Below are 12,243 nucleotides of genomic sequence, written 5' to 3' on the forward strand. Positions count from 1 at the left end.
GGGCAAGAAACTCCAAACTCCAACATCAAGGAGTGGAAATAAAAATATTAAAACAAGTTCCAAGAAGTGTCAGAGAGAGCAGAAGAGATTACCATTTTCTTACCAGAATTTTGATCAAAGAAAATATAACCTATCGTTGGTTAATCCCACAAGGTCTTTCTCTGACATGGCGCTCTACAAGATACAAGCTGGAAAATGTAGAACAAGCTAGGTATTTCTTTGAAAATAGTGGCATCAGCCACATGGACTTTTCAGATAAGCAACAAGAGGCTCAACAACAATCAGCACAACAGCAATCAGGGGAGAAATTAGCAATCCAACAAGAAGAACTTTTGGGGGCCACTGCCCAGGTAATAGAGCAGGACCAAGGTGCTAGAAGAGTTCAACCCCAGCGAGAAACCAAAAAACCTACCAAATGACAACAACTAAAGATCTAAAGATCTTTTCGGTAAATGTTAATGGACTTAATGAACCAAGGAAAAGGAAACAAATCTTTTCCAAAATCAGAAGTCAAAATGCTCAAATTGCAATATTACAAGAAGTACATATTAAAAAAGATAACCAAAAATTATTGTTGAATCCTAAAATTGGAAAAATGTATGCTGCATTAGCAGATCAAAAAAAAAGAGGTGTGGTGATGTATGTAGAGAATTCTATAAATTCCAAACAAATATATAAGGATAATGACGGTAGAATACTGATTGTACAAGTTGATATTGAACCTAGACCTATAGTGGTTGTTTCTATTTATGCTCCCAATGAAGACCAAATGACATTTTATAAAAATTTACATCAAATAATAATAGATTTAGCTATTGAGAATGTATTAATAATAGGTGATTTTAATGCTATTGTGAATAGGCAATTAGACCATTCAGGGGGGGGGAGTAATAATAAAAGGAAAAAAACAAAAAGAAATCTACTACCTAGTACTTTCCAAAAAATGAAAACAGAATTACTGTTAAATGATATATGGAGGGAAAGACACCCCCATAAAAGACAATTTACGTTTTATTCTAATCCCCACAAAATCTGGACAAGAATAGACATGGTATGGACATCAAAAATGGTTGCAGAACAAATAAGGGAAGTAGAGATAGATGTTAATACATGGGCCGACCACAACCCAATAGTGGTTTATATAAGAATGAATAATAAACAGAATATTTGGCGGATGAATAGAAATATATTAAATGATAAGAAATATAAGGATTGGATCGAAAAGGAATTAAAAATATTTCTTGAAATTAATAAAACTCCAGACACCACTCCACAGAATCTATGGGATACACTCAAAGCTTATATAAGAGGGTTAACAATATCCTATATAGCAAAATACAATAAGGAAAATAAATTAAAGTATGTACAATTAATAAATGAATTAAAACAACTGGAATTTGCATCGCAGCAACACACCAAGAACAGAGATTTTAAAACAGAAATAAATGTAATTAAACATAAAATTAGAATTATAGAACAAAATCAAATAACTGAAAAAATTAAAAGAGCAAAACAACATTATTTTGAACATGCAAATAAACCAGGCAGATGGTTAGCATATAAACTTAGAAAGCAGAGTCAATCCAAATTGATAAAAAAATTAGAAGATAAAGATGGTACAATAAAATATGATACAGAAGGAAAGGCGGATATTGTCTATAATTTTTATAAAGATCTTTATGCCAAAGACAATGTCAGTGAAGATGAAGTTTTTAATTACTTACAGGCTTCAAAATTACCACAAATAACAGAAGACCAACAGACTATGTTGGATGGACCAATAACAATGGAAGAACTCCTAACTATAATTAAAAAACAGAAAAACAATAAGGCCACTGGTCCAGATGCTATACCGGCTGAATGGTACAAGATAGAAAACGAAATAGTAAGAAACCATATGTTAGAAACTTTTAATTTATGTAGACTTGAGGGTAAAATTCCGAAATCTTGGTCAGAATCGTTGACAACTTTAATACACAAATCCGGTACTGACCCAGTAAAAATCAAAAATTATAGACCCATATCTTTATTAAATGTAGATTATAAAATATTTATTGCCATTTATGCAGATAGACTTAAAAGAATTATAAATGGAATAATACACCAAGACCAAAATGGATTTCTACCAGGGCGACAAATTAAAAACAATCTTAGAACAGTAATAAACACATTAGAATACTATGAACAACATTCAGATAAGACAGCATCTTTAATGTTTTTAGATGCTCAAAAGGCCTTTGACAACGTCAACTGGACATTTATAAAAATGCAATTAAACAAAATGAGATTTGGCCCAAAATTTGTTAATTTAATAGATACTATATATTCAAAACAAACGACTAAGATAATATTAAATAATAACCAATTACAAACACTTGATATAAATAAGGGAGTTCGTCAAGGATGTCCTATATCACCATTGTTATTTATTATGACACTTGAAACTTTATTAATTAAAATAAGAGCGGATTCTGAAATAAAAGGTTTAACTATAGGAGACGAAACTTACAAACTCCAAGCTTTTGCAGATGACTTAACGTTTATAATTGAAGAACCGATAACAACAGTTCCTTCTTTATTGCAAACTATTGAACAATACGGAAAGGTAGCAGGTTTAAAGATAAATAAAAGTAAAACTTCTTTCTTAACTAAAAATATGAATAAAATACAAGAAACTAAATTAGAAAATATTTCTGGAATAAAAACCGTAAAGAAAGTAAAATATTTAGGAATAAATTTAACAGCGAAAACAATAACATTAAAAAATGATAACTACATAAAATTATTATCAGAAATTAAAAAAGATTTAGAAACGTGGAATAACCTGAAAATATCATTTTTAGGAAGAATTGCCACAATCAAGATGAATATTTTGCCTAAGGTTTTATTTCTCTTTCAGGTAATTCCAATAAATCCAGGGGGAACTTTTTTTAGAACTTTGACAAATTTAGTTAAAAAATTTATATGGCAAGGGAAAAAAGCAAGGATAAAAATAAACTGTTTAGAAGACATTAAAGAAAGAGGAGGATTTGGTCTTCCAAACTGGAAATTATATTACCAGGCCGCCGCCTTAACATGGATTAAAGATTGGATAACTTTAGAGAATAAAAGAATATTAAATTTAGAAGGACATGATCTCATGTTGGGTTGGCATGCATTTATATGGTATGACAAGGAAAAAAATCACTCATATTTTAAAAGACACACATTAAGGAAGTATTTATTACAGGTTTGGAAGGACATAAAGAAAAATCACTTCTTAAATGTTCCAGAATGGATAGCCCCCCTAGAAGCAATAACACATCCAAAGTCTATAAAAGACACGAAAATATTTTATAGATATAAAGAACTATTAAATGACCAGATGAAGCTAAAACCTAGGAATAAACTACAAGAAGAAGGGATAATAATAGACTGGTGGCATTATGCCCAGATTCGATCCAGATACCAGAAGGATAAAACTCTTTACATTTTTAATAAAAGTAAGAATTTGCTAAGTAATTTAATTATCACCAATTCAGTAAAAATGATAGGGAAAGTATATAAATTTCTTATCGCTCACAAAAATATAGAGTTGACTTTAAAAGATACTATGATAAGATGGTGCAGAAATATAGGTAAGGAAATAGATATAGATACTTGGGAAAAAGTCTGGATTAATAATTGGAAAACGACCAAGTCAGTTTCATTAAAAGAAAACCAAATTAAAATGTTTTATAGATGGCACCTCCCACCAAACAGGATAGCAAAAATGTTTCCTAAAACATCCCCACTATGTTGGAAATGCAAGAAAGATATAGGAACTTATTACCATCAATGGTGGACATGTGGTAAAGCTAAAATTTATTGGAAGATGATTGAGAAGATATTAAAAGAAATATTAAAGCATGATATAGATAACACCCCGGAATTTTACTTATTAGGAATTACCAATCAGACTTATAAGAAAGAAACTCTTTATTTAATCATACACATATTAACTGCGGCTAGAATAATATATGCGCAAAACTGGAAGGGGGAGGAAATCCCCAAGAAAGAAGAAGTTATAGCTAAAATATTAGATTGCGCCGAAATGGATATGATGACAAGACGATTAAACGATCAAGAAGATACTAAATTTTATGAAACATGGAATAATATATATAAATGGTTAGATAAGAAAAAATAAGAGATAGATCTGTTTTTATTTAGGTAATAACAATATTAATATTAGTTCAAATGTATTTGTTGATGATTTTGATATAATAGTTTACTCACAAGCAACATATTAAGAATTTTGTTTTATGTATGTTTAGTAACTGAGATTTGTTTAAATGTTTGATTAGATGAATATATTACACATAAATAACATATTAAGAATTTTTACTTATACCGTACTAACATTGCATTTAAGATTTGAAAATTTTTTACTAGACTTTTTAACATTTAACAAATGTTTGATTATGTATTCTTTTTTTTATTTGAATGTATACTTTCAAAAGAAGCGGGGAAATACATCCCCATTCTATGTTTAATGTTTGTATGTCTGTATGTCTATTAAAAAAAAAAAAATCGCTGAAATCTTGCACACCCGCGTGTCTTCTCATGAGGTTTGTTTCTTGCGCATGTGTAGAAGCCAAATCTTGCTCCAATATATGCACACACACACCGGAAGCACCTGCGCGCGCCCCAGTCACCCGTAGCTACGTGTGTATCCACATCAGTAGTGGAGGTAAGTTGCAACCCCCACCTGTTAACCACTATAACAGTGATGGTGAACCTATGGCACAATTGCCACAGGTGGCATGTAGAGTCATATCTGAGGGCACATGAGGTGTTGCCCTATATCAGCTCCAGCGTGCATATGCATGTTGGCCAGCTGACTTTCTGGCTTCTTTTCGGCTGTTTTCATTCTTTCCAAGATTCAGGAGATGTCCCTGAAGCCTGGGGATGGTGAAAAACGGTCCAACTTCCGTTTGGCCTGTTTGCCCATTTTTCACCATCCCTAGGCTTCAGGAGTCTGGAGGCTTCAGTGAGGCCTGTGCGCATGTGCAGGGGGGGCAGAGAGTGGCGGTTGTGCACATGAATGGGGGGCAGCACAGGGGTTGTGTACATGCATGGGGAAAGGCATGGGTATGGGCAGGCACGCATGTGCTAACATGCACACACCCACGAAACAAAAAAGATTTGCCATCACTGCCTATAGTTTGCTCAAATCTCAAACTCATATCTGTTGTGGTTAGCTCTGGTCCAGCTTCTGCCCCAAGGAATGTGCAGGTGGATGTGTGGGAAACATCCACATGCCGCAGGCCTGTTTTGCTCCCAATGGAATCTGCCGACGAAGCCTCCTCTGACCAAGGAAGCATGAGTGAGAGGGAAGAGGGGAGTTTGGCAGACAGCCCAGGAGGAGATCAATCATCTGTATCATCCCTGGATTCTGAACAAGAATGAATGACACATCCACGCATGCGTAGAGTGCATAGGAGACAACAACTGAAGGATTATTACAAGAGAAAATGACGCGACCTGTGGTTGGGTGGGGTGCTGTAATTAGTGCTACAGATAAAAGTGCAGCTTGGTGTTTTAGCCTCATGGCAGTTTATCTGATTCATTGTTTCGTCAAGATCGTGGTTTTTGTGCTGTTCAAGATTGTTTGTGGACAATCTTGGGTTTTCCTTTTATCGTGTGGTGTGTGTCTTCCTGGACTAATTACCCTGTAATTACGGGCGGTTGTAACACGCCGACAGAACAATATCCATTTAGAGTTAAAGTCCCAAACCAATGCAAAGGTTTGATGATATTTGTTATTGAAATACAGGTGGTTTTGGTTTAATTAGCACTCATTCCACAACCATTTCGGCATGTGTTTATGCTAAATGAGTAGCTACAACCACTATTCCAAGTCCCAACTATTGCAGCACTAGGTTCTGTGATTGTGATCTGGGCAATTAGAGCCGGCCATATTTCTGACTGTCGCAGCATCTTGCAGTCATGTGTTCACATTTTGCAATCTTCCAGCATCCTACAATCAAAATCAATGGGAAAGCCAGCAGGACATCAGAGGTTGTGTTCATATGAATTCCTTATATCTGGCTCCATTGGCCCTCACTTAACTATGGTAACTGGGGACTGTCCAACTATCATCATTAAATGACTCGGTCACATGACATCATTCTTTACCACTGCATTGCATGGGTCAGATTGCATGGGTTGGATATAACATGGTTGGTGGATATGAACTAACTATTCCTATAGCCATTTATTGATTGATTTGATTTGATTTGATTTGATTTGATTTGATTTGATTTGATTTGTATGCCGCCCCTCTCCGTAAACTCGGGGTGGCTCACATCAACAATAACACAATATAAGTACAAATTTAATAATTAAAACTGTAGCTAAAACCCATTATCTTAAAAAACAAGCAACAATACACAATCAACAATCAATATCACAATCATAACTACACATAACCGTTAATGGTCAGAAGGGAAGGATGTGCTAGTTGCCCCATGCCTGGTGACATGTTTTTAGTATAATAAATAATGACTGTATTTTGGAGATATCCTTTATTAAATATACTCCTTTATGGGTATATCATGATAGCAGAATAAAGGAGTATATATAGGTGGAATATAATCAAATATCAATTAAATAATTCAATATCTGAGGTGTGTGTTTTTTTAGCAATCAATCCATTCAGCTATTTCTGGGAAAGGGTTATAAATATGGGATAGGATCTCAACTTTCCAAATTGTTTCAGAATAGTTCTATTAATTCTATTCTATTCTAGAAATCTAAAGTTGTTCGTGCCCTTCTTGACAGCTTCCCATGGTTATTTGTTGGCTGCCATGGACTGATAGGGCTGTTATTATGTATTTAACGTGTATAAAACACCCAACATTTTTGAAGTGCTCCCTGCAAAACATCAAAATAGATGACCCTTGCTCCCAACAAGCTCCGAAAGTAATCAACATGATACAAAAAGGAAAAAAGAGGAGAAATAGGAAGCAAGCACTGGAGCGATAAACATTCTCTTCTTCTTTAGCAAAGATTGAGACACGGTTCTCACTTGCCGTTATAGCGATATCTCAGTTTCACTACTGGGGAGAAAAGGTATCTGTTAAATCTGACACAAATGTAAAAATGTCAGTTTCAGAATTACTGAAAGCATGTAAATTGATAAAAATAAGTAAATTATGCCAACTTTCTGAGCCAGGGGTGGGCAAGGTTGGCTCTTCTATGACTTGTGGACTTCAACTCCCAGAATTCCTGGGCCAATCATGCTAGCGCAGGAATTCTGGGAGTTGAAGTCCACATGTCATAGAAGAGCCAACCTTGCCTACCCCTGGTCTGGGTGAACATCAGACTAGTCTATTGTGGTTGTTTTATGTTTTTAATATCCCACCTTTATTATTTTTATAAATAACTCAATGTGGTGAATAGACTTCATAGTCTTTCCACCTCCTATTTTCACCATCCCAATCGCCTGGTGACTGGCCCAAGGTCACCCAGTAGGCATTAATGCTCCCATTTCCAAGTGACTTGCGAGTTCCTTGGCTCGTGAATTCTTGATTGTATGAAGCAGATGCTACCTTTTATCATCCTCTCTACACCATACAATATTTCATGCAATTTGGTGCGATACATTTGTTTCTTTGTTTTTCTGCTGCTCATCCTTTCGAAAGACCCAAAGCAATATACAATGAACAATTGGTGTTAAAAACCAAAAGTTCTAAAAAGTAATTAAAATACCACTCATTTTAAGGAAGTCAGAAAGATAGGTGGCTCTTGGCCATGTATTTTTGGGCTAACAGTATATATTTATCAATCATTGAAAAGTGCTGTGGATATTGCCTATCTGGACTTCAGCAAAGCCTTTGATACGGTTCCACATAAAGAGCTGATAGATAAATTAGTGAAGATTGGACTTAATCCCTGGATAGTTCAATGGATTTGCAGCTGGCTGAAGCGTAGACATCAGAGAGTTATTGTTAATGGCGAGTATTCTGAGCAGACAGGTTACAAGCGGTGTGCCACAAGAGTCTGTTCTGGGTCCTATTCTTTTTAATATGTTTGTGAGTGACATAGGGGAAGGCTTGGTAGGGAAGGTTTGCCTATTTGACGATGACTCTAAAGTGTGCAGTAGAGTTGATATTCCTGGAGGCGTCTGTAATATGGTAAATGATTTAGCTTTACTAGATAAATGATCAAAGCAATGGAAACTGCAGTTTAATGTTTCCAAATGTAAAATAATGCACTTAGAGAAAAGGAATCTGTGTTAGCAAAAACTTCAGAAGAGAAGGATTTAGGGGTAGTGATTTCTGACAGTCTCAAAATGGGTGAACAATGCAGTCAGGCGGTAGGGAAAGCAAGTAGAATGCTTGGCTGCATAGCTAGAGATATAACAAGCAGGAAGAGGGAGATTATGATCCCGCTATATAGAGTGATGGCGAGACCACATTTGGAATAGTGTGTTCAGTTCTGGAGACCTCACCTACAAAAAGATATTGACAAAATTGAATGGGTCCAAAGACGGGCTACAAGAATGGTGGAAGGTCTTAAGCATAAAACGTATCAGGAAAGACTTAATGAACTCAATCTGTATAGTCTGGAGGACAGAAGGAAAAGGGGGGACATGATTGAAACATTTAAATATGTTAAACAGTTAAAGGGTTAAATAAGGTCCAAGAGGGAAGTGTTTTTAATAGGAAAGTGAACACAAGAACAAGGGGACACAATCTGAAGTTAGTTGGGGGAAAGATCAAAAGCAACGTGAGAAAATATTATTTTACTGAAAGAGTGGTAGATCCTTGGAACAAACTTCCAGCAGACGTGGTTGATAAATCCACAGTAACTGAATTTAAACATGCCTGGGATAAACATATATCCATCCTAAGATAAAATACAGGAAATAGTATAAGGGCAGACTAGATGGATCATGAGGTCTTTTTCTACCATCAGTCTTCTATGTTTCTATGTTTCTAAGTGACATGAATCAATCTCTTGTCCAACCACATTTTTTGAGCTATTGTAAGGAGTGCATAATCAGACACAATCTCATACAGATTTCATGAAAAAACAATTGAGTCATAAACAGGGCAGGTTTCCTAAACCGAAGTATTTTACTGCAGTGTCTCATAGAAGAAATGTATGTAGATGGATTAGATAAGCCTAAATAAATAGTTCTTTATAAGGCTGTGAATAGATCCAGACGTGAAGGGCAAAAATTTAATTTGAAGCATGCATGAGCCTGAACAAACAAAGCACCTGTTGGAAGTCTTAAGCAAAAGCCTTCTTTTCCTGAGATTGTATGTCAGCTGCTCAGGATAGTCACATAAATCCAAGAAAAGATAAGATGCAGTATGCACAATTTTGTACACCCTGAATCATACTTTGCCTTTTGAATGCAAATTTCAGCACAGCCATACCAAATATATAAGATTGTGACTTTTTAAGTCCTTATCTCTAAAAACACACATTGTAGAAAAATTTCTTCCTGGGAGAATATGTAGTATTTTGGCCACTTATCACATCGCTCAACAACAAAATGGCACCGAGGATCTTTTAATTTGCTCAGATACAGCAGTTTAGATCACAGTGATAGGCAAAGACCAAGGGTTTTTTGGTTACACACACTGGTAGCATTTCTGTGGGATTGTTCCAGTACTGATTAGGTCAGATAAACCTTCCTTCCCTATCACAATAATTCCCAGAACTTGGTATTTCAAGTAAAAGTTTCTGTTAATGACTTTTAAACTTGACTGAGCATGAAATTAAAAAAGATTCTCAAGTTACTCCCTCAGGTGCTTAGATGCACACCAGCTGGCACAGAAAGAATCTCAGCCTCTTGCAAATATTAGGAGACTCTGGAGCTATGACAGTTTGATATAAAGAAGTATGCTGCACTTAAGAAGAATCAGTGTAGCCTATTGCTAGGGGCTGTTGGGCTCATGTTTGTTTGATCAATGTCTTAATGCCAGGTTGTCCATCAACACAATGTCATTGACATCTGAAATACGTTAATGATGCTAGGCCCTACAATTCCTAATTATCTGACAGGTCCTTAAGAAGCTTTGCTGGCACAGGAAGAGTTTTCCAATTTGGGGGAGAAGGCTTCCGCAGAGGGGCGGCATACAAATCAAGAAAGAAAGAAAGAAAGAAAGAAAGAAAGAAAGAAAGAAAGAAAGAAAGAAAGAATATTCTCAAATCCCAAAAATTCAAGATGGGTTAGACAAGAAAAGTCATTTAAAAAGCAGAGAAGGGATTGGAAGAAAGTAAGAACCACGAGTAAAAATCCTTGGATTGGCCATGGATAACCACTGATAACTTTGGTCCAAGTAATTTTAGTGCGGATAGCAGAAGGCAGATTGGAGTGCTGCCAAAACTACAGCTGCAGAAGTAAACTTCAGGGTGCCAGAATGAGCATCTGGAAAGAAATTGAACAGTATTGAGAAAAGATAAGAGGTGGAAGATGTATATTTATTTATTGTTTCTTTGTTATGGTTCACTCAGCTTTCTACCCTTCTCAGGTGGGTAAAATGAGGAGCCAGATTGTTGGGGGCAATATGCTCACTCTGTAAACAGCTTAGAGAGGCCTATAAAGCACTGAGAAGCTGTATATAAATCTAAGTGTGCTGTTCCTATTCCTATTATTGAACGGATCATACTGCAAATTTATATCCAGTAGAAATGATCTAATGCTAATACAGAGATGGAAAAGTCATAAGGAAGATGGCAAAATAATAGGTACAAGCGATGGATGTAAAGCCATTTGATGAGGAGCTAATTGTTAGTTTTTTGTTTGTTTATTTTTTAAAGGGAGAGAGTGTTAGAATATTTATGACTGGGAGAGCCAGTGGTTAAAAAGATCAGCCAATGAATAGGCATAGCAACTGAATCAGCCAATGGGAACTAACCATTTCTGAATCTGTGCAGAGAATCGAAACTGCTAAGCTGAAGGCTGGGCATGGCTCTGCCCACACTCTGTACTCTTCAGCTCTGAACTCTGCTGAAATGAAACTAAATGTTCTCTGTTGCCTGCAACTGACTTTAGAAGAATTATTCTTCCGATATTGTAAATATGTTTATAGCATTAGCATTTAGACTTATATACCAGTTTGCTTTTTACAGCCCTCTCTAAGCAGTTTACAAAATCAGCATTTTGCCCCCAACAATCTGGGTCCTCATTTTACCCACCTTCGAAGGATAGACGGTTGAGTCAACTTTACAAAGAAGTTAATGAATCCAGCTAAATCAGTCATCTGTGTGTGCTTCTGGTTTTGATGTTTGCAACAAACTCTAATAGAGAGTGATGTAGGTCAAAGAAAAATTGGGGGGGGGAGAGAAGAGCAGTAGGAAAAAGAAGATGGAGTCATTGAGGTCACCTTACAAGGCAAAATTGTGAGGAAGTGAAGTGGGAGACTGACTGATTAGAGTTGCCTAGAATTGGTATAGATGAAAGGTCTGTATTGTTTCACCAGATGGCTGGCAGATGAGAAGAAACCATTACTTTTCAGAGAATGAAATTGGTTATCTCTTTTGTTATCGTTTATTGCTAGATGATGCTGTTTCTGAAAAGGAAAAGAGATGTTGACGGTAAATGACAAGGAACTAATTATTATATAGTATCATATATGCAACCCTCTATAAGGTGCTTTATAACAGCTGCACAGTGCTTTGAATTCTGTTAGGAATCCTTTGAAAGGTGGGATCACGAAAGCAGCACCTGTCTGCAATTCATTAAAACAGCCACATCTGTTTCAGGTTTGTATGGTTATTGCAAGCAGGATTATTAAGCTGTGTTTTTTTAAAAATTTAATTGTTCTCTTTTCCTTTACAAGTGCATAGGTTTCTGACAAATCTGGATATCAAACCTTGTGGTTCCACACTTTTTGATACATATAGTTTGATACATATAACCTAATAAGAACTCGTGACCAGCACATGTAAATCTCCATAATTAAAGCAAGGTGCATCATAAATGAAACAGCAAATGTGAAATAAAAGTTTAGTGCTACTGGCACATACCATATCAGAATTATTCAGAAAATAATCTGAAATGCATTTGATCATTCAGTACCCTGACAGTTTTAATAATTTATAAAATGACTTATTAGCATAGCCTTGTGCTTCAGCTATGTTGTTGCCAAAACAAGTTGAAAGACCCATTGCCAATGCCTTGCCTTGTGGCTGGGGAATTTCCTTGTCTTTGGGAATTTCCCCCACATCCTCAAAAATAATCCATTTCCTATATTTGATTAA

At 35.8% G+C, this 12,243-nt stretch overlaps 1 protein-coding gene across 3 annotated transcripts in view; it reads left to right on the top strand.

Annotated features, from left to right (window-relative positions):
• Window positions 1-12,243, top strand: part of CDKAL1 (CDK5 regulatory subunit associated protein 1 like 1) — a 652,416-nt gene that overhangs the window by 444,493 nt on the left and 195,680 nt on the right. The window lies entirely within an intron of this gene.

This window comes from Erythrolamprus reginae, chromosome 3 (genome assembly GCF_031021105.1).
Source record: "Erythrolamprus reginae isolate rEryReg1 chromosome 3, rEryReg1.hap1, whole genome shotgun sequence".
In the NCBI taxonomy this organism is placed as follows: Eukaryota; Metazoa; Chordata; class Lepidosauria; order Squamata; family Dipsadidae; genus Erythrolamprus; species Erythrolamprus reginae.